This window comes from Lycium barbarum, chromosome 11 (genome assembly GCF_019175385.1).
Source record: "Lycium barbarum isolate Lr01 chromosome 11, ASM1917538v2, whole genome shotgun sequence".
NCBI lineage: Eukaryota > Viridiplantae > Streptophyta > Magnoliopsida > Solanales > Solanaceae > Lycium > Lycium barbarum.
In genome coordinates, this window is record NC_083347.1 from 94,023,341 (window position 1) to 94,041,033 (window position 17,693).

A 17,693-nucleotide genomic window follows, 5' to 3' on the forward strand; every position below is an offset into this window, starting at 1 on the left:
CGCAAGGCGGTTTGGCCGAGCCGATTTTCGAAAAAACACCTGTTATCGCATTCAATTTCAATATTTCTCCAAATTGGTGCACAATTTTCATTCATCTTCAGTAAAAATCTAGCGATAAAAAATATTTAGTTAAAAGCGACAAAAGGAGGGATGCAACACGAGGACTTCCCAGGGGGTCACCCATCCTAGTACTACTCTCGCCCAAGCACGCTTAACTTCGGAGTTCTGATGGGATCCGGTGCGTTAGTGCTGGTATGATCGCATCCGTCATTCCTAGCGCTCTAAATTCTATAAAGCCCTTTAAACGGTCATAACATTGCGCTCGCACGTCCGATTTACGCGATTTTTTTTTTATTTTGCGTATTTTGCGAGATCTAGCCGCCCAAAGTGCCGCAAGGCGGTTTGGCCGAGCCGATTTTCGAAAAAACACCTGTTATCGCATTCAATTTCAATATTTCTCCAAATTGGTGCACAATTTTCATTCATCTTCAGTAAAAATCTAGGATAAAAAATATTTAGTTAAAAGCGACAAAAGGAGGGATGCAACACGAGGACTTCCCAGGGGGTCACCCATCCTAGTACTACTCTCGCCCAAGCACGCTTAACTTCGGAGTTCTGATGGGATCCGGTGCGTTAGTGCTGGTATGATCGCATCCGTCATTCCTAGCGCTCTAAATTCTATAAAGCCCTTTAAACGGTCATAACATTGCGCTCGCACGTCCGATTTACGCGATTTTTTTTTTGATTTTGCGTATTTTGCGAGATCTAGCCGCCCAAACTGCCGCAAGGCGGTTTGGCCGAGCCGATTTTCGAAAAAACACCTGTTATCGCATTCAATTTCAATATTTCTCCAAATTGGTGCACAATTTTCATTCATCTTCAGTAAAAATCTAGGATAAAAAATATTTAGTTAAAAGCGACAAAAGGAGGGATGCAACACGAGGACTTCCCAGGGGGTCACCCATCCTAGTACTACTCTCGCCCAAGCACGCTTAACTTCGGAGTTCTGATGGGATCCGGTGCGTTAGTGCTGGTATGATCGCATCCGTTATTCCTAGCGCTCTAAATTCTATAAAGCCCTTTAAACGGTCATAACATTGCGCTCGCACGTCCGATTTACGCGATTTTTTTTTTGATTTTGCGTATTTTTGCGGGATCTAGCCGCCCAAACTGCCGCAAGGCGGTTTGGCCGAGCCGATTTTCGAAAAAACACCTGTTATCGCATTCAATTTCAATATTTCTCCAAATTGGTGCACAATTTTCATTCATCTTCAGTAAAAATCTAGGATAAAAAATATTTAGTTAAAAGCGACAAAAGGAGGGATGCAACACGAGGACTTCCCAGGGGGTCACCCATCCTAGTACTACTCTCGCCCAAGCACGCTTAACTTCGGAGTTCTGATGGGATCCGGTGCGTTAGTGCTGGTATGATCGCATCCGTCATTCCTAGCGCTCTAAATTCTATAAAGCCCTTTAAACGGTCATAACATTGAGCTCGCACGTCCGATTTACGCTTTTTTTTTTATTTTGCGTATTTTGCGAGATCTAGCCGCCCAAACTGCCGCAAGGCGGTTTGGCCGAGCCGATTTTCGAAAAAACACCTGTTATCGCATTCAATTTCAATATTTCTCCAAATTGGTGCACAATTTTCATTCATCTTCAGTAAAAATCTAGCGATAAAAAATATTTAGTTAAAAGCGACAAAAGGAGGGATGCAACACGAGGACTTCCCAGGGGGTCACCCATCCTAGTACTACTCTCGCCCAAGCACGCTTAACTTCGGAGTTCTGATGGGATCCGGTGCGTTAGTGCTGGTATGATCGCATCCGTCATTCCTAGCGCTCTAAATTCTATAAAGCCCTTTAAACGGTCATAACATTGCGCTCGCACGTCCGATTTACGCGATTTTTTTTTTGATTTTGCGTATTTTGCGAGATCTAGCCGCCCAAACTGCCGCAAGGCGGTTTGGCCGAGCCGATTTTCGAAAAAACACCTGTTATCGCATTCAATTTCAATATTTCTCCAAATTGGTGCACAATTTTCATTCATCTTCAGTAAAAATCTAGGATAAAAAATATTTAGTTAAAAGCGACAAAAGGAGGGATGCAACACGAGGACTTCCCAGGGGGTCACCCATCCTAGTACTACTCTCGCCCAAGCACGCTTAACTTCGGAGTTCTGATGGGATCCGGTGCGTTAGTGCTGGTATGATCGCATCCGTTATTCCTAGCGCTCTAAATTCTATAAAGCCCTTTAAACGGTCATAACATTGCGCTCGCACGTCCGATTTACGCGATTTTTTTTTTATTTTGCGTATTTTTGCGAGATCTAGCCGCCCAAACTGCCGCAAGGCGGTTTGGCCGAGCCGATTTTCGAAAAAACACCTGTTATCGCATTCAATTTCAATATTTCTCCAAATTGGTGCACAATTTTCATTCATCTTCAGTAAAAATCTAGCGATAAAAAATATTTAGTTAAAAGCGACAAAAGGAGGGATGCAACACGAGGACTTCCCAGGGGGTCACCCATCCTAGTACTACTCTCGCCCAAGCACGCTTAACTTCGGAGTTCTGATGGGATCCGGTGCGTTAGTGCTGGTATGATCGCATCCGTCATTCCTAGCGCTCTAAATTCTATAAAGCCCTTTAAACGGTCATAACATTGCGCTCGCACGTCCGATTTACGCGATTTTTTTTTTATTTTGCGTATTTTTGCGGGATCTAGCCGCCCAAAGTGCCGCAAGGCGGTTTGGCCGAGCCGATTTTCGAAAAAACACCTGTTATCGCATTCAATTTCAATATTTCTCCAAATTGGTGCACAATTTTCATTCATCTTCAGTAAAAATCTAGCGATAAAAAATATTTAGTTAAAAGCGACAAAAGGAGGGATGCAACACGAGGACTTCCCAGGGGGTCACCCATCCTAGTACTACTCTCGCCCAAGCACGCTTAACTTCGGAGTTCTGATGGGATCCGGTGCGTTAGTGCTGGTATGATCGCATCCGTCATTCCTAGCGCTCTAAATTCTATAAAGCCCTTTAAACGGTCATAACATTGCGCTCGCACGTCCGATTTACGCGATTTTTTTTTTATTTTGCGTATTTTGCGAGATCTAGCCGCCCAAAGTGCCGCAAGGCGGTTTGGCCGAGCCGATTTTCGAAAAAACACCTGTTATCGCATTCAATTTCAATATTTCTCCAAATTGGTGCACAATTTTCATTCATCTTCAGTAAAAATCTAGCGATAAAAAATATTTAGTTAAAAGCGACAAAAGGAGGGATGCAACACGAGGACTTCCCAGGGGGTCACCCATCCTAGTACTACTCTCGCCCAAGCACGCTTAACTTCGGAGTTCTGATGGGATCCGGTGCGTTAGTGCTGGTATGATCGCATCCGTTATTCCTAGCGCTCTAAATTCTATAAAGCCCTTTAAACGGTCATAACATTGCGCTCGCACGTCCGATTTACGCGATTTTTTTTTTATTTTGCGTATTTTGCGAGATCTAGCCGCCCAAACTGCCGCAAGGCGGTTTGGCCGAGCCGATTTTCGAAAAAACACCTGTTATCGCATTCAATTTCAATATTTCTCCAAATTGGTGCACAATTTTCATTCATCTTCAGTAAAAATCTAGGATAAAAAATATTTAGTTAAAAGCGACAAAAGGAGGGATGCAACACGAGGACTTCCCAGGGGGTCACCCATCCTAGTACTACTCTCGCCCAAGCACGCTTAACTTCGGAGTTCTGATGGGATCCGGTGCGTTAGTGCTGGTATGATCGCATCCGTCATTCCTAGCGCTCTAAATTCTATAAAGCCCTTTAAACGGTCATAACATTGCGCTCGCACGTCCGATTTACGCGATTTTTTTTTTATTTTGCGTATTTTTGCGGGATCTAGCCGCCCAAACTGCCGCAAGGCGGTTTGGCCGAGCCGATTTTCGAAAAAACACCTGTTATCGCATTCAATTTCAATATTTCTCCAAATTGGTGCACAATTTTCATTCATCTTCAGTAAAAATCTAGGATAAAAAATATTTAGTTAAAAGCGACAAAAGGAGGGATGCAACACGAGGACTTCCCAGGGGGTCACCCATCCTAGTACTACTCTCGCCCAAGCACGCTTAACTTCGGAGTTCTGATGGGATCCGGTGCGTTAGTGCTGGTATGATCGCATCCGTCATTCCTAGCGCTCTAAATTCTATAAAGCCCTTTAAACGGTCATAACATTGCGCTCGCACGTCCGATTTACGCGATTTTTTTTTTGATTTTGCGTATTTTGCGAGATCTAGCCGCCCAAAGTGCCGCAAGGCGGTTTGGCCGAGCCGATTTTCGAAAAAACACCTGTTATCGCATTCAATTTCAATATTTCTCCAAATTGGTGCACAATTTTCATTCATCTTCAGTAAAAATCTAGCGATAAAAAATATTTAGTTAAAAGCGACAAAAGGAGGGATGCAACACGAGGACTTCCCAGGGGGTCACCCATCCTAGTACTACTCTCGCCCAAGCACGCTTAACTTCGGAGTTCTGATGGGATCCGGTGCGTTAGTGCTGGTATGATCGCATCCGTTATTCCTAGCGCTCTAAATTCTATAAAGCCCTTTAAACGGTCATAACATTGCGCTCGCACGTCCGATTTACGCGATTTTTTTTTTATTTTGCGTATTTTTGCGAGATCTAGCCGCCCAAACTGCCGCAAGGCGGTTTGGCCGAGCCGATTTTCGAAAAAACACCTGTTATCGCATTCAATTTCAATATTTCTCCAAATTGGTGCACAATTTTCATTCATCTTCAGTAAAAATCTAGGATAAAAAATATTTAGTTAAAAGCGACAAAAGGAGGGATGCAACACGAGGACTTCCCAGGGGGTCACCCATCCTAGTACTACTCTCGCCCAAGCACGCTTAACTTCGGAGTTCTGATGGGATCCGGTGCGTTAGTGCTGGTATGATCGCATCCGTCATTCCTAGCGCTCTAAATTCTATAAAGCCCTTTAAACGGTCATAACATTGCGCTCGCACGTCCGATTTACGCGATTTTTTTTTTATTTTGCGTATTTTTGCGGGATCTAGCCGCCCAAAGTGCCGCAAGGCGGTTTGGCCGAGCCGATTTTCGAAAAAACACCTGTTATCGCATTCAATTTCAATATTTCTCCAAATTGGTGCACAATTTTCATTCATCTTCAGTAAAAATCTAGGATAAAAAATATTTAGTTAAAAGCGACAAAAGGAGGGATGCAACACGAGGACTTCCCAGGGGGTCACCCATCCTAGTACTACTCTCGCCCAAGCACGCTTAACTTCGGAGTTCTGATGGGATCCGGTGCGTTAGTGCTGGTATGATCGCATCCGTCATTCCTAGCGCTCTAAATTCTATAAAGCCCTTTAAACGGTCATAACATTGCGCTCGCACGTCCGATTTACGCGATTTTTTTTTTATTTTGCGTATTTTGCGAGATCTAGCCGCCCAAAGTGCCGCAAGGCGGTTTGGCCGAGCCGATTTTCGAAAAAACACCTGTTATCGCATTCAATTTCAATATTTCTCCAAATTGGTGCACAATTTTCATTCATCTTCAGTAAAAATCTAGCGATAAAAAATATTTAGTTAAAAGCGACAAAAGGAGGGATGCAACACGAGGACTTCCCAGGGGGTCACCCATCCTAGTACTACTCTCGCCCAAGCACGCTTAACTTCGGAGTTCTGATGGGATCCGGTGCGTTAGTGCTGGTATGATCGCATCCGTCATTCCTAGCGCTCTAAATTCTATAAAGCCCTTTAAACGGTCATAACATTGCGCTCGCACGTCCGATTTACGCGATTTTTTTTTTATTTTGCGTATTTTGCGAGATCTAGCCGCCCAAAGTGCCGCAAGGCGGTTTGGCCGAGCCGATTTTCGAAAAAACACCTGTTATCGCATTCAATTTCAATATTTCTCCAAATTGGTGCACAATTTTCATTCATCTTCAGTAAAAATCTAGCGATAAAAAATATTTAGTTAAAAGCGACAAAAGGAGGGATGCAACACGAGGACTTCCCAGGGGGTCACCCATCCTAGTACTACTCTCGCCCAAGCACGCTTAACTTCGGAGTTCTGATGGGATCCGGTGCGTTAGTGCTGGTATGATCGCATCCGTCATTCCTAGCGCTCTAAATTCTATAAAGCCCTTTAAACGGTCATAACATTGCGCTCGCACGTCCGATTTACGCGATTTTTTTTTTGATTTTGCGTATTTTTGCGGGATCTAGCCGCCCAAACTGCCGCAAGGCGGTTTGGCCGAGCCGATTTTCGAAAAAACACCTGTTATCGCATTCAATTTCAATATTTCTCCAAATTGGTGCACAATTTTCATTCATCTTCAGTAAAAATCTAGCGATAAAAAATATTTAGTTAAAAGCGACAAAAGGAGGGATGCAACACGAGGACTTCCCAGGGGGTCACCCATCCTAGTACTACTCTCGCCCAAGCACGCTTAACTTCGGAGTTCTGATGGGATCCGGTGCGTTAGTGCTGGTATGATCGCATCCGTCATTCCTAGCGCTCTAAATTCTATAAAGCCCTTTAAACGGTCATAACATTGCGCTCGCACGTCCGATTTACGCGATTTTTTTTTTATTTTGCGTATTTTGCGAGATCTAGCCGCCCAAAGTGCCGCAAGGCGGTTTGGCCGAGCCGATTTTCGAAAAAACACCTGTTATCGCATTCAATTTCAATATTTCTCCAAATTGGTGCACAATTTTCATTCATCTTCAGTAAAAATCTAGGATAAAAAATATTTAGTTAAAAGCGACAAAAGGAGGGATGCAACACGAGGACTTCCCAGGGGGTCACCCATCCTAGTACTACTCTCGCCCAAGCACGCTTAACTTCGGAGTTCTGATGGGATCCGGTGCGTTAGTGCTGGTATGATCGCATCCGTCATTCCTAGCGCTCTAAATTCTATAAAGCCCTTTAAACGGTCATAACATTGCGCTCGCACGTCCGATTTACGCGATTTTTTTTTTGATTTTGCGTATTTTGCGAGATCTAGCCGCCCAAAGTGCCGCAAGGCGGTTTGGCCGAGCCGATTTTCGAAAAAACACCTGTTATCGCATTCAATTTCAATATTTCTCCAAATTGGTGCACAATTTTCATTCATCTTCAGTAAAAATCTAGGATAAAAAATATTTAGTTAAAAGCGACAAAAGGAGGGATGCAACACGAGGACTTCCCAGGGGGTCACCCATCCTAGTACTACTCTCGCCCAAGCACGCTTAACTTCGGAGTTCTGATGGGATCCGGTGCGTTAGTGCTGGTATGATCGCATCCGTTATTCCTAGCGCTCTAAATTCTATAAAGCCCTTTAAACGGTCATAACATTGCGCTCGCACGTCCGATTTACGCGATTTTTTTTTTGATTTTGCGTATTTTTGCGGGATCTAGCCGCCCAAACTGCCGCAAGGCGGTTTGGCCGAGCCGATTTTCGAAAAAACACCTGTTATCGCATTCAATTTCAATATTTCTCCAAATTGGTGCACAATTTTCATTCATCTTCAGTAAAAATCTAGCGATAAAAAATATTTAGTTAAAAGCGACAAAAGGAGGGATGCAACACGAGGACTTCCCAGGGGGTCACCCATCCTAGTACTACTCTCGCCCAAGCACGCTTAACTTCGGAGTTCTGATGGGATCCGGTGCGTTAGTGCTGGTATGATCGCATCCGTCATTCCTAGCGCTCTAAATTCTATAAAGCCCTTTAAACGGTCATAACATTGCGCTCGCACGTCCGATTTACGCGATTTTTTTTTTATTTTGCGTATTTTTGCGAGATCTAGCCGCCCAAAGTGCCGCAAGGCGGTTTGGCCGAGCCGATTTTCGAAAAAACACCTGTTATCGCATTCAATTTCAATATTTCTCCAAATTGGTGCACAATTTTCATTCATCTTCAGTAAAAATCTAGGATAAAAAATATTTAGTTAAAAGCGACAAAAGGAGGGATGCAACACGAGGACTTCCCAGGGGGTCACCCATCCTAGTACTACTCTCGCCCAAGCACGCTTAACTTCGGAGTTCTGATGGGATCCGGTGCGTTAGTGCTGGTATGATCGCATCCGTCATTCCTAGCGCTCTAAATTCTATAAAGCCCTTTAAACGGTCATAACATTGCGCTCGCACGTCCGATTTACGCGATTTTTTTTTTGATTTTGCGTATTTTGCGAGATCTAGCCGCCCAAAGTGCCGCAAGGCGGTTTGGCCGAGCCGATTTTCGAAAAAACACCTGTTATCGCATTCAATTTCAATATTTCTCCAAATTGGTGCACAATTTTCATTCATCTTCAGTAAAAATCTAGTGATAAAAAATATTTAGTTAAAAGCGACAAAAGGAGGGATGCAACACGAGGACTTCCCAGGGGGTCACCCATCCTAGTACTACTCTCGCCCAAGCACGCTTAACTTCGGAGTTCTGATGGGATCCGGTGCGTTAGTGCTGGTATGATCGCATCCGTCATTCCTAGCGCTCTAAATTCTATAAAGCCCTTTAAACGGTCATAACATTGCGCTCGCACGTCCGATTTACGCGATTTTTTTTTTATTTTGCGTATTTTTGCGAGATCTAGCCGCCCAAACTGCCGCAAGGCGGTTTGGCCGAGCCGATTTTCGAAAAAACACCTGTTATCGCATTCAATTTCAATATTTCTCCAAATTGGTGCACAATTTTCATTCATCTTCAGTAAAAATCTAGGATAAAAAATATTTAGTTAAAAGCGACAAAAGGAGGGATGCAACACGAGGACTTCCCAGGGGGTCACCCATCCTAGTACTACTCTCGCCCAAGCACGCTTAACTTCGGAGTTCTGATGGGATCCGGTGCGTTAGTGCTGGTATGATCGCATCCGTTATTCCTAGCGCTCTAAATTCTATAAAGCCCTTTAAACGGTCATAACATTGCGCTCGCACGTCCGATTTACGCGATTTTTTTTTTGATTTTGCGTATTTTTGCGGGATCTAGCCGCCCAAACTGCCGCAAGGCGGTTTGGCCGAGCCGATTTTCGAAAAAACACCTGTTATCGCATTCAATTTCAATATTTCTCCAAATTGGTGCACAATTTTCATTCATCTTCAGTAAAAATCTAGGATAAAAAATATTTAGTTAAAAGCGACAAAAGGAGGGATGCAACACGAGGACTTCCCAGGGGGTCACCCATCCTAGTACTACTCTCGCCCAAGCACGCTTAACTTCGGAGTTCTGATGGGATCCGGTGCGTTAGTGCTGGTATGATCGCATCCGTTATTCCTAGCGCTCTAAATTCTATAAAGCCCTTTAAACGGTCATAACATTGCGCTCGCACGTCCGATTTACGCGATTTTTTTTTTGATTTTGCGTATTTTTGCGGGATCTAGCCGCCCAAACTGCCGCAAGGCGGTTTGGCCGAGCCGATTTTCGAAAAAACACCTGTTATCGCATTCAATTTCAATATTTCTCCAAATTGGTGCACAATTTTCATTCATCTTCAGTAAAAATCTAGCGATAAAAAATATTTAGTTAAAAGCGACAAAAGGAGGGATGCAACACGAGGACTTCCCAGGGGGTCACCCATCCTAGTACTACTCTCGCCCAAGCACGCTTAACTTCGGAGTTCTGATGGGATCCGGTGCGTTAGTGCTGGTATGATCGCATCCGTCATTCCTAGCGCTCTAAATTCTATAAAGCCCTTTAAACGGTCATAACATTGCGCTCGCACGTCCGATTTACGCGATTTTTTTTTTGATTTTGCGTATTTTTGCGGGATCTAGCCGCCCAAAGTGCCGCAAGGCGGTTTGGCCGAGCCGATTTTCGAAAAAACACCTGTTATCGCATTCAATTTCAATATTTCTCCAAATTGGTGCACAATTTTCATTCATCTTCAGTAAAAATCTAGGGATAAAAAATATTTAGTTAAAAGCGACAAAAGGAGGGATGCAACACGAGGACTTCCCAGGGGGTCACCCATCCTAGTACTACTCTCGCCCAAGCACGCTTAACTTCGGAGTTCTGATGGGATCCGGTGCGTTAGTGCTGGTATGATCGCATCCGTCATTCCTAGCGCTCTAAATTCTATAAAGCCCTTTAAACGGTCATAACATTGCGCTCGCACGTCCGATTTACGCGATTTTTTTTTTGATTTTGCGTATTTTTGCGGGATCTAGCCGCCCAAAGTGCCGCAAGGCGGTTTGGCCGAGCCGATTTTCGAAAAAACACCTGTTATCGCATTCAATTTCAATATTTCTCCAAATTGGTGCACAATTTTCATTCATCTTCAGTAAAAATCTAGGGATAAAAAATATTTAGTTAAAAGCGACAAAAGGAGGGATGCAACACGAGGACTTCCCAGGGGGTCACCCATCCTAGTACTACTCTCGCCCAAGCACGCTTAACTTCGGAGTTCTGATGGGATCCGGTGCGTTAGTGCTGGTATGATCGCATCCGTCATTCCTAGCGCTCTAAATTCTATAAAGCCCTTTAAACGGTCATAACATTGCGCTCGCACGTCCGATTTACGCGATTTTTTTTTTATTTTGCGTATTTTGCGAGATCTAGCCGCCCAAAGTGCCGCAAGGCGGTTTGGCCGAGCCGATTTTCGAAAAAACACCTGTTATCGCATTCAATTTCAATATTTCTCCAAATTGGTGCACAATTTTCATTCATCTTCAGTAAAAATCTAGGATAAAAAATATTTAGTTAAAAGCGACAAAAGGAGGGATGCAACACGAGGACTTCCCAGGGGGTCACCCATCCTAGTACTACTCTCGCCCAAGCACGCTTAACTTCGGAGTTCTGATGGGATCCGGTGCGTTAGTGCTGGTATGATCGCATCCGTCATTCCTAGCGCTCTAAATTCTATAAAGCCCTTTAAACGGTCATAACATTGCGCTCGCACGTCCGATTTACGCGATTTTTTTTTTGATTTTGCGTATTTTGCGAGATCTAGCCGCCCAAACTGCCGCAAGGCGGTTTGGCCGAGCCGATTTTCGAAAAAACACCTGTTATCGCATTCAATTTCAATATTTCTCCAAATTGGTGCACAATTTTCATTCATCTTCAGTAAAAATATTTAGTTAAAAGCGACAAAAGGAGGGATGCAACACGAGGACTTCCCAGGGGGTCACCCATCCTAGTACTACTCTCGCCCAAGCACGCTTAACTTCGGAGTTCTGATGGGATCCGGTGCGTTAGTGCTGGTATGATCGCATCCGTCATTCCTAGCGCTCTAAATTCTATAAAGCCCTTTAAACGGTCATAACATTGCGCTCGCACGTCCGATTTACGCGATTTTTTTTTTATTTTGCGTATTTTTGCGAGATCTAGCCGCCCAAACTGCCGCAAGGCGGTTTGGCCGAGCCGATTTTCGAAAAAACACCTGTTATCGCATTCAATTTCAATATTTCTCCAAATTGGTGCACAATTTTCATTCATCTTCAGTAAAAATCTAGCGATAAAAAATATTTAGTTAAAAGCGACAAAAGGAGGGATGCAACACGAGGACTTCCCAGGGGGTCACCCATCCTAGTACTACTCTCGCCCAAGCACGCTTAACTTCGGAGTTCTGATGGGATCCGGTGCGTTAGTGCTGGTATGATCGCATCCGTCATTCCTAGCGCTCTAAATTCTATAAAGCCCTTTAAACGGTCATAACATTGCGCTCGCACGTCCGATTTACGCGATTTTTTTTTTGATTTTGCGTATTTTTGCGGGATCTAGCCGCCCAAACTGCCGCAAGGCGGTTTGGCCGAGCCGATTTTCGAAAAAACACCTGTTATCGCATTCAATTTCAATATTTCTCCAAATTGGTGCACAATTTTCATTCATCTTCAGTAAAAATCTAGCGATAAAAAATATTTAGTTAAAAGCGACAAAAGGAGGGATGCAACACGAGGACTTCCCAGGGGGTCACCCATCCTAGTACTACTCTCGCCCAAGCACGCTTAACTTCGGAGTTCTGATGGGATCCGGTGCGTTAGTGCTGGTATGATCGCATCCGTCATTCCTAGCGCTCTAAATTCTATAAAGCCCTTTAAACGGTCATAACATTGCGCTCGCACGTCCGATTTACGCGATTTTTTTTTTATTTTGCGTATTTTTGCGGGATCTAGCCGCCCAAAGTGCCGCAAGGCGGTTTGGCCGAGCCGATTTTCGAAAAAACACCTGTTATCGCATTCAATTTCAATATTTCTCCAAATTGGTGCACAATTTTCATTCATCTTCAGTAAAAATCTAGGATAAAAAATATTTAGTTAAAAGCGACAAAAGGAGGGATGCAACACGAGGACTTCCCAGGGGGTCACCCATCCTAGTACTACTCTCGCCCAAGCACGCTTAACTTCGGAGTTCTGATGGGATCCGGTGCGTTAGTGCTGGTATGATCGCATCCGTTATTCCTAGCGCTCTAAATTCTATAAAGCCCTTTAAACGGTCATAACATTGCGCTCGCACGTCCGATTTACGCTTTTTTTTTTATTTTGCGTATTTTGCGAGATCTAGCCGCCCAAACTGCCGCAAGGCGGTTTGGCCGAGCCGATTTTCGAAAAAACACCTGTTATCGCATTCAATTTCAATATTTCTCCAAATTGGTGCACAATTTTCATTCATCTTCAGTAAAAATCTAGCGATAAAAAATATTTAGTTAAAAGCGACAAAAGGAGGGATGCAACACGAGGACTTCCCAGGGGGTCACCCATCCTAGTACTACTCTCGCCCAAGCACGCTTAACTTCGGAGTTCTGATGGGATCCGGTGCGTTAGTGCTGGTATGATCGCATCCGTCATTCCTAGCGCTCTAAATTCTATAAAGCCCTTTAAACGGTCATAACATTGCGCTCGCACGTCCGATTTACGCGATTTTTTTTTGATTTTGCGTATTTTTGCGGGATCTAGCCGCCCAAACTGCCGCAAGGCGGTTTGGCCGAGCCGATTTTCGAAAAAACACCTGTTATCGCATTCAATTTCAATATTTCTCCAAATTGGTGCACAATTTTCATTCATCTTCAGTAAAAATCTAGCGATAAAAAATATTTAGTTAAAAGCGACAAAAGGAGGGATGCAACACGAGGACTTCCCAGGGGGTCACCCATCCTAGTACTACTCTCGCCCAAGCACGCTTAACTTCGGAGTTCTGATGGGATCCGGTGCGTTAGTGCTGGTATGATCGCATCCGTCATTCCTAGCGCTCTAAATTCTATAAAGCCCTTTAAACGGTCATAACATTGCGCTCGCACGTCCGATTTACGCGATTTTTTTTTTATTTTGCGTATTTTTGCGAGATCTAGCCGCCCAAACTGCCGCAAGGCGGTTTGGCCGAGCCGATTTTCGAAAAAACACCTGTTATCGCATTCAATTTCAATATTTCTCCAAATTGGTGCACAATTTTCATTCATCTTCAGTAAAAATCTAGTGATAAAAAATATTTAGTTAAAAGCGACAAAAGGAGGGATGCAACACGAGGACTTCCCAGGGGGTCACCCATCCTAGTACTACTCTCGCCCAAGCACGCTTAACTTCGGAGTTCTGATGGGATCCGGTGCGTTAGTGCTGGTATGATCGCATCCGTTATTCCTAGCGCTCTAAATTCTATAAAGCCCTTTAAACGGTCATAACATTGCGCTCGCACGTCCGATTTACGCGATTTTTTTTTTGATTTTGCGTATTTTTGCGGGATCTAGCCGCCCAAACTGCCGCAAGGCGGTTTGGCCGAGCCGATTTTCGAAAAAACACCTGTTATCGCATTCAATTTCAATATTTCTCCAAATTGGTGCACAATTTTCATTCATCTTCAGTAAAAATCTAGCGATAAAAAATATTTAGTTAAAAGCGACAAAAGGAGGGATGCAACACGAGGACTTCCCAGGGGGTCACCCATCCTAGTACTACTCTCGCCCAAGCACGCTTAACTTCGGAGTTCTGATGGGATCCGGTGCGTTAGTGCTGGTATGATCGCATCCGTCATTCCTAGCGCTCTAAATTCTATAAAGCCCTTTAAACGGTCATAACATTGCGCTCGCACGTCCGATTTACGCGATTTTTTTTTTATTTTGCGTATTTTGCGAGATCTAGCCGCCCAAAGTGCCGCAAGGCGGTTTGGCCGAGCCGATTTTCGAAAAAACACCTGTTATCGCATTCAATTTCAATATTTCTCCAAATTGGTGCACAATTTTCATTCATCTTCAGTAAAAATCTAGCGATAAAAAATATTTAGTTAAAAGCGACAAAAGGAGGGATGCAACACGAGGACTTCCCAGGGGGTCACCCATCCTAGTACTACTCTCGCCCAAGCACGCTTAACTTCGGAGTTCTGATGGGATCCGGTGCGTTAGTGCTGGTATGATCGCATCCGTCATTCCTAGCGCTCTAAATTCTATAAAGCCCTTTAAACGGTCATAACATTGCGCTCGCATGTCCGATTTACGTTTTTTTTTATTTTCCGTATTTTTTATCGCTAGATTTTTACTGAAGATGAATGAAAATTGTGCACCAATTTGGAGAAATATTGAAATTGAATGCGATAACAGGTGTTTTTTCGAAAATCGGCTCGGCTAAACCGCCTTGCGGCAGTTTGGGCGGCTAGATCCCGCAAAAATACGCAAAATCAAAAAAAAAATTGCGTAAATCGGACGTGCGAGCGCAATGTTATGACCGTTTGAAGGACTTTATAGAATTTAGAGCGCTAGGAATAATGAATGCGATCATACCAACACTAACGCACCGGATCCCATCAGAACTCCGAAGCTAAGCGTGCTTGGGCGAGGGAAGTACTACTAGGATGGGTGACCGCCTGGGAAGTCCTCGTGTTGCATCCCTCCTTTTGTCGCTTTTAACTAAATATTTTTTATCGCTAGATTTTTACTGAAGATGAATGAAAATTGTGCACCAATTTGGAGAAATATTGAAATTGAATGCGATAACAGGTGTTTTTTCAAAAATCGGCTCGGCCAAACCGCCTTGCGGCACTTTGGGCGGCTAGATCTCGCAAAATACGCAAAATAAATAAAATAATCGCGTAAATCGGACGTGCGAGCGCAATGCTATGATCGTTTAAAGGGCTTTATAGAATTTAGAGCGCTAGGAATAATGGATGCGATCATACCAGCACTAACGCACCGGATCCCATCAGAACTCCGAAGTGAAGCGTGCTTGGGCGAGAGTAGTACTAGGATGGGTGACCCCCTGGGAAGTCCTCGTGTTGCATCCCTCCTTTTGTCGCTTTTAACTAAATATTTTTTATCGCTAGAGTTTTACTGAAGATGAATGAAAATTGTGCACCAATTTTGAGAAATATTGAAATTGAATGCGATAACAGGTGTTTTTTCAAAAATCGGCTCGGCCAAACCGCCTTGCGGCACTTTGGTCGGCTAGATCTCGCAAAATACGCAAAATAAATAAAATAATCGCGTAAATCGGACGTGCGAGCGCAATGCTATGATCGTTTAAAGGGCTTTATAGAATTTAGAGCGCTAGGAATGACGGATGCGATCATACCAGCACTAACGCACCGGATCCCATCAGAACTCCGAAATTAAGCGTGCTTGGGCCAGAGTAGTACTAGGATGGGTGACCTCCTGGGAAGTGCTCGTGTTGCATCCCTCCTTTTGTCGCTTTTAATTAAATATTTTTTATCCCTATATTTTTACTGAAGATGAATGAAAATTGTGCACCAATTTGGAGAAATATTGAAATAGAATGCGATAACAGGTGTTTTTTCAAAAATCGGCTCGCCAAACCACCTTGCGGCATTTTGGGCGGCTAGATCTCGCAAAATACGCAAAATAAAAAAAAAAACGTAAATCGGACGTGCGAGCGCAATGTTATGACCTTTTAAAGGGCTTTATAGAATTTAGAGCGCTAGGAATGACGGAAGCGATCATACCAGCACTAACGCACCGGATCGCATCAGAACTCTGAAGTTATGCGTGCTTGGGCGAGAGTAGTACTAGGATGGGTGACCCCCTGGGAAGTGCTCGTGTTGCATCCCTCCTTTTGTCGCTTTTAATTAAATATTTTTTATCCCTAGATTTTTACTGAAGATGAATGAAAATTGTGCACCAATTTGGAGAAATATTGAAATTGAATGCGATAACAGGTGTTTTTTCAAAAATCGGTTCGGCCAAACCGCCTTGCGGCACTTTGGGCGGCTAGATCTCGCAAAATACGCAAAATAAAAAAAAACGTAAATCGGACATGCGAGCGCAATGTTATGACCCTTTAAAGGGCTTTATAGAATTTAGAGCGCTAGGAATGACGGATGCGATCATACCAGCACTAACGCACCGGATCCCATCAGAACTCCGAAGTTAAGCGTGCTTGGGCCAGAGTAGTACTAGGATGGGTGACCTCCTGGGAAGTGCTCGTGTTGCATCCCTCCTTTTGTCGCTTTTAATTAAATATTTTTTATCCCTATATTTTTACTGAAGATGAATGAAAATTGTGCACCAATTTGGAGAAATATTGAAATTGAATGCGATAACAGGTGTTTTTTCAAAAATCGGCTCGCCAAACCACCTTGCGGCATTTTGGGCGGCTAGATCTCGCAAAATACGCAAAATAAAAAAAAAACGTAAATCGGACGTGCGAGCGCAATGTTATGACCTTTTAAAGGGCTTTATAGAATTTAGAGCGCTAGGAATGACGGAAGCGATCATACCAGCACTAACGCACCGGATCGCATCAGAACTCTGAAGTTAAGCGTGCTTGGGCGAGAGTAGTACTAGGATGGGTGACCCCCTGGGAAGTGCTCGTGTTGCATCCCTCCTTTTGTCGCTTTTAATTAAATATTTTTTATCCCTAGATTTTTGCTGAAGATGAATGAAAATTGTGCACCAATTTGGAGAAATATTGAAATTGAATGCGATAACAGGTGTTTTTTCAAAAATCGGTTCGGCCAAACCGCTTTGCGGCACTTTGGGCGGCTAGATCTCGCAAAATACGCAAAATAAAAAAAAACGTAAATCGGACATGCGAGCGCAATGTTATGACCCTTTAAAGGGCTTTAGAGAATTTAGAGCGCTAGGAATGATGGATGCGATCATACCAGCACTAACGCACCGGATCGCATCAGAACTCCGAAGTTAAGCGTGCTCGGGCGAGAGTAGTACTAGGATGGGTGACCCCCTGGGAAGTCCTCGTGTTGCATCCCTCCTTTTGTCGCTTTTAACTAAATATTTTTTATTGCTAGATTTTTACTGAAGATGAATGAAAATTGTGCACCAATTTGGAGAAATATTGAAATTGAATGCGACAACAGGTGTTTTTTCAAAAATCGGCTCGGCCAAACCGCCTTGCGGCTCTTTGGGCGGCTAGATCTCCCAAAATACGCAAAATAAAAAAAAAAATCGTGTAAGTCGGACGTGCGAGCGCAATGTTATGACCGTTTGAAGGATGGGTGACCCCCTGGGAAGTCCTCGTGTTGCATCCCTCCTTTTGTTGCTTTTAACTAAATATTTTTTATCGCTAGATTTTTACTGAAGATGAATGAAAATTGTGCACCAATTTGGAGAAATATTGAAATTGAATGCGACAACAGGTGTTTTTTCAAAAATCGGCTCGGCCAAACCGCCTTGCGGCACTTTGGGCGGCTAGATCTCCCAAAATACGCAAAATAAAAAAACAATCGTGTAAATCGGACGTGCGAGCGCAATGTTATGACCGTTTGAAGGATGGGTGACCCCCTGGGAAGTCCTCGTGTTGCA

General features: G+C 43.7%; 44 non-coding genes across 44 annotated transcripts; 7 read left to right on the top strand and 37 right to left on the bottom strand.

The window, feature by feature from the left end:
• Positions 1-147: 147 nt before the first annotated feature.
• Positions 148-266, bottom strand: LOC132620975 (5S ribosomal RNA). Its single transcript, XR_009575376.1, has one exon. It is a non-coding gene; the product is annotated as a 5S ribosomal RNA (ribosomal RNA).
• A 271-nt stretch (positions 267-537) lies between these two features.
• Positions 538-656, bottom strand: LOC132620979 (5S ribosomal RNA). Its single transcript, XR_009575377.1, has one exon. It is a non-coding gene; the product is annotated as a 5S ribosomal RNA (ribosomal RNA).
• A 272-nt stretch (positions 657-928) lies between these two features.
• LOC132620980 (5S ribosomal RNA) lies at positions 929-1,047 on the bottom strand. The gene has a single exon (XR_009575378.1). It is a non-coding gene; the product is annotated as a 5S ribosomal RNA (ribosomal RNA).
• A 273-nt stretch (positions 1,048-1,320) lies between these two features.
• LOC132620981 (5S ribosomal RNA) lies at positions 1,321-1,439 on the bottom strand. Its single transcript, XR_009575379.1, has one exon. It is a non-coding gene; the product is annotated as a 5S ribosomal RNA (ribosomal RNA).
• A 270-nt stretch (positions 1,440-1,709) lies between these two features.
• On the bottom strand, positions 1,710-1,828 carry LOC132620982 (5S ribosomal RNA). The gene has a single exon (XR_009575380.1). It is a non-coding gene; the product is annotated as a 5S ribosomal RNA (ribosomal RNA).
• Positions 1,829-2,100: 272 nt separating this feature from the next.
• LOC132620983 (5S ribosomal RNA) lies at positions 2,101-2,219 on the bottom strand. The gene has a single exon (XR_009575381.1). It is a non-coding gene; the product is annotated as a 5S ribosomal RNA (ribosomal RNA).
• Positions 2,220-2,492: 273 nt separating this feature from the next.
• On the bottom strand, positions 2,493-2,611 carry LOC132620984 (5S ribosomal RNA). Its single transcript, XR_009575382.1, has one exon. It is a non-coding gene; the product is annotated as a 5S ribosomal RNA (ribosomal RNA).
• A 273-nt stretch (positions 2,612-2,884) lies between these two features.
• Positions 2,885-3,003, bottom strand: LOC132620986 (5S ribosomal RNA). The gene has a single exon (XR_009575384.1). It is a non-coding gene; the product is annotated as a 5S ribosomal RNA (ribosomal RNA).
• A 272-nt stretch (positions 3,004-3,275) lies between these two features.
• LOC132620987 (5S ribosomal RNA) lies at positions 3,276-3,394 on the bottom strand. Its single transcript, XR_009575385.1, has one exon. It is a non-coding gene; the product is annotated as a 5S ribosomal RNA (ribosomal RNA).
• Positions 3,395-3,665: 271 nt separating this feature from the next.
• LOC132620988 (5S ribosomal RNA) lies at positions 3,666-3,784 on the bottom strand. Its single transcript, XR_009575386.1, has one exon. It is a non-coding gene; the product is annotated as a 5S ribosomal RNA (ribosomal RNA).
• A 272-nt stretch (positions 3,785-4,056) lies between these two features.
• Positions 4,057-4,175, bottom strand: LOC132620989 (5S ribosomal RNA). Its single transcript, XR_009575387.1, has one exon. It is a non-coding gene; the product is annotated as a 5S ribosomal RNA (ribosomal RNA).
• Positions 4,176-4,448: 273 nt separating this feature from the next.
• On the bottom strand, positions 4,449-4,567 carry LOC132620990 (5S ribosomal RNA). Its single transcript, XR_009575388.1, has one exon. It is a non-coding gene; the product is annotated as a 5S ribosomal RNA (ribosomal RNA).
• A 272-nt stretch (positions 4,568-4,839) lies between these two features.
• On the bottom strand, positions 4,840-4,958 carry LOC132620991 (5S ribosomal RNA). The gene has a single exon (XR_009575389.1). It is a non-coding gene; the product is annotated as a 5S ribosomal RNA (ribosomal RNA).
• A 272-nt stretch (positions 4,959-5,230) lies between these two features.
• On the bottom strand, positions 5,231-5,349 carry LOC132620992 (5S ribosomal RNA). The gene has a single exon (XR_009575390.1). It is a non-coding gene; the product is annotated as a 5S ribosomal RNA (ribosomal RNA).
• A 272-nt stretch (positions 5,350-5,621) lies between these two features.
• LOC132620993 (5S ribosomal RNA) lies at positions 5,622-5,740 on the bottom strand. The gene has a single exon (XR_009575391.1). It is a non-coding gene; the product is annotated as a 5S ribosomal RNA (ribosomal RNA).
• A 272-nt stretch (positions 5,741-6,012) lies between these two features.
• On the bottom strand, positions 6,013-6,131 carry LOC132620994 (5S ribosomal RNA). Its single transcript, XR_009575392.1, has one exon. It is a non-coding gene; the product is annotated as a 5S ribosomal RNA (ribosomal RNA).
• Positions 6,132-6,405: 274 nt separating this feature from the next.
• Positions 6,406-6,524, bottom strand: LOC132620996 (5S ribosomal RNA). Its single transcript, XR_009575393.1, has one exon. It is a non-coding gene; the product is annotated as a 5S ribosomal RNA (ribosomal RNA).
• Positions 6,525-6,795: 271 nt separating this feature from the next.
• On the bottom strand, positions 6,796-6,914 carry LOC132620998 (5S ribosomal RNA). The gene has a single exon (XR_009575395.1). It is a non-coding gene; the product is annotated as a 5S ribosomal RNA (ribosomal RNA).
• Positions 6,915-7,186: 272 nt separating this feature from the next.
• Positions 7,187-7,305, bottom strand: LOC132620999 (5S ribosomal RNA). Its single transcript, XR_009575396.1, has one exon. It is a non-coding gene; the product is annotated as a 5S ribosomal RNA (ribosomal RNA).
• Positions 7,306-7,579: 274 nt separating this feature from the next.
• Positions 7,580-7,698, bottom strand: LOC132621000 (5S ribosomal RNA). The gene has a single exon (XR_009575397.1). It is a non-coding gene; the product is annotated as a 5S ribosomal RNA (ribosomal RNA).
• Positions 7,699-7,970: 272 nt separating this feature from the next.
• LOC132621001 (5S ribosomal RNA) lies at positions 7,971-8,089 on the bottom strand. Its single transcript, XR_009575399.1, has one exon. It is a non-coding gene; the product is annotated as a 5S ribosomal RNA (ribosomal RNA).
• A 273-nt stretch (positions 8,090-8,362) lies between these two features.
• Positions 8,363-8,481, bottom strand: LOC132621002 (5S ribosomal RNA). Its single transcript, XR_009575400.1, has one exon. It is a non-coding gene; the product is annotated as a 5S ribosomal RNA (ribosomal RNA).
• A 272-nt stretch (positions 8,482-8,753) lies between these two features.
• Positions 8,754-8,872, bottom strand: LOC132620498 (5S ribosomal RNA). The gene has a single exon (XR_009574950.1). It is a non-coding gene; the product is annotated as a 5S ribosomal RNA (ribosomal RNA).
• A 273-nt stretch (positions 8,873-9,145) lies between these two features.
• LOC132620499 (5S ribosomal RNA) lies at positions 9,146-9,264 on the bottom strand. The gene has a single exon (XR_009574951.1). It is a non-coding gene; the product is annotated as a 5S ribosomal RNA (ribosomal RNA).
• A 274-nt stretch (positions 9,265-9,538) lies between these two features.
• On the bottom strand, positions 9,539-9,657 carry LOC132620500 (5S ribosomal RNA). The gene has a single exon (XR_009574952.1). It is a non-coding gene; the product is annotated as a 5S ribosomal RNA (ribosomal RNA).
• A 274-nt stretch (positions 9,658-9,931) lies between these two features.
• Positions 9,932-10,050, bottom strand: LOC132620501 (5S ribosomal RNA). The gene has a single exon (XR_009574953.1). It is a non-coding gene; the product is annotated as a 5S ribosomal RNA (ribosomal RNA).
• A 274-nt stretch (positions 10,051-10,324) lies between these two features.
• LOC132620502 (5S ribosomal RNA) lies at positions 10,325-10,443 on the bottom strand. Its single transcript, XR_009574954.1, has one exon. It is a non-coding gene; the product is annotated as a 5S ribosomal RNA (ribosomal RNA).
• A 271-nt stretch (positions 10,444-10,714) lies between these two features.
• LOC132620505 (5S ribosomal RNA) lies at positions 10,715-10,833 on the bottom strand. The gene has a single exon (XR_009574956.1). It is a non-coding gene; the product is annotated as a 5S ribosomal RNA (ribosomal RNA).
• Positions 10,834-11,091: 258 nt separating this feature from the next.
• Positions 11,092-11,210, bottom strand: LOC132620506 (5S ribosomal RNA). The gene has a single exon (XR_009574957.1). It is a non-coding gene; the product is annotated as a 5S ribosomal RNA (ribosomal RNA).
• A 273-nt stretch (positions 11,211-11,483) lies between these two features.
• Positions 11,484-11,602, bottom strand: LOC132620507 (5S ribosomal RNA). The gene has a single exon (XR_009574958.1). It is a non-coding gene; the product is annotated as a 5S ribosomal RNA (ribosomal RNA).
• Positions 11,603-11,876: 274 nt separating this feature from the next.
• LOC132620508 (5S ribosomal RNA) lies at positions 11,877-11,995 on the bottom strand. Its single transcript, XR_009574959.1, has one exon. It is a non-coding gene; the product is annotated as a 5S ribosomal RNA (ribosomal RNA).
• Positions 11,996-12,267: 272 nt separating this feature from the next.
• Positions 12,268-12,386, bottom strand: LOC132620509 (5S ribosomal RNA). The gene has a single exon (XR_009574961.1). It is a non-coding gene; the product is annotated as a 5S ribosomal RNA (ribosomal RNA).
• A 270-nt stretch (positions 12,387-12,656) lies between these two features.
• On the bottom strand, positions 12,657-12,775 carry LOC132620510 (5S ribosomal RNA). The gene has a single exon (XR_009574962.1). It is a non-coding gene; the product is annotated as a 5S ribosomal RNA (ribosomal RNA).
• Positions 12,776-13,048: 273 nt separating this feature from the next.
• LOC132620511 (5S ribosomal RNA) lies at positions 13,049-13,167 on the bottom strand. Its single transcript, XR_009574963.1, has one exon. It is a non-coding gene; the product is annotated as a 5S ribosomal RNA (ribosomal RNA).
• A 273-nt stretch (positions 13,168-13,440) lies between these two features.
• Positions 13,441-13,559, bottom strand: LOC132620512 (5S ribosomal RNA). Its single transcript, XR_009574964.1, has one exon. It is a non-coding gene; the product is annotated as a 5S ribosomal RNA (ribosomal RNA).
• A 274-nt stretch (positions 13,560-13,833) lies between these two features.
• Positions 13,834-13,952, bottom strand: LOC132620513 (5S ribosomal RNA). The gene has a single exon (XR_009574965.1). It is a non-coding gene; the product is annotated as a 5S ribosomal RNA (ribosomal RNA).
• A 272-nt stretch (positions 13,953-14,224) lies between these two features.
• LOC132620515 (5S ribosomal RNA) lies at positions 14,225-14,343 on the bottom strand. The gene has a single exon (XR_009574966.1). It is a non-coding gene; the product is annotated as a 5S ribosomal RNA (ribosomal RNA).
• A 342-nt stretch (positions 14,344-14,685) lies between these two features.
• On the top strand, positions 14,686-14,807 carry LOC132620895 (5S ribosomal RNA). Its single transcript, XR_009575321.1, has one exon. It is a non-coding gene; the product is annotated as a 5S ribosomal RNA (ribosomal RNA).
• Positions 14,808-15,080: 273 nt separating this feature from the next.
• LOC132620767 (5S ribosomal RNA) lies at positions 15,081-15,199 on the top strand. Its single transcript, XR_009575196.1, has one exon. It is a non-coding gene; the product is annotated as a 5S ribosomal RNA (ribosomal RNA).
• A 273-nt stretch (positions 15,200-15,472) lies between these two features.
• On the top strand, positions 15,473-15,591 carry LOC132620842 (5S ribosomal RNA). Its single transcript, XR_009575268.1, has one exon. It is a non-coding gene; the product is annotated as a 5S ribosomal RNA (ribosomal RNA).
• Positions 15,592-15,860: 269 nt separating this feature from the next.
• On the top strand, positions 15,861-15,979 carry LOC132620886 (5S ribosomal RNA). Its single transcript, XR_009575312.1, has one exon. It is a non-coding gene; the product is annotated as a 5S ribosomal RNA (ribosomal RNA).
• Positions 15,980-16,247: 268 nt separating this feature from the next.
• On the top strand, positions 16,248-16,366 carry LOC132620807 (5S ribosomal RNA). The gene has a single exon (XR_009575234.1). It is a non-coding gene; the product is annotated as a 5S ribosomal RNA (ribosomal RNA).
• Positions 16,367-16,634: 268 nt separating this feature from the next.
• Positions 16,635-16,753, top strand: LOC132620848 (5S ribosomal RNA). The gene has a single exon (XR_009575274.1). It is a non-coding gene; the product is annotated as a 5S ribosomal RNA (ribosomal RNA).
• Positions 16,754-17,021: 268 nt separating this feature from the next.
• Positions 17,022-17,140, top strand: LOC132620788 (5S ribosomal RNA). The gene has a single exon (XR_009575217.1). It is a non-coding gene; the product is annotated as a 5S ribosomal RNA (ribosomal RNA).
• Positions 17,141-17,693: the final 553 nt, after the last annotated feature.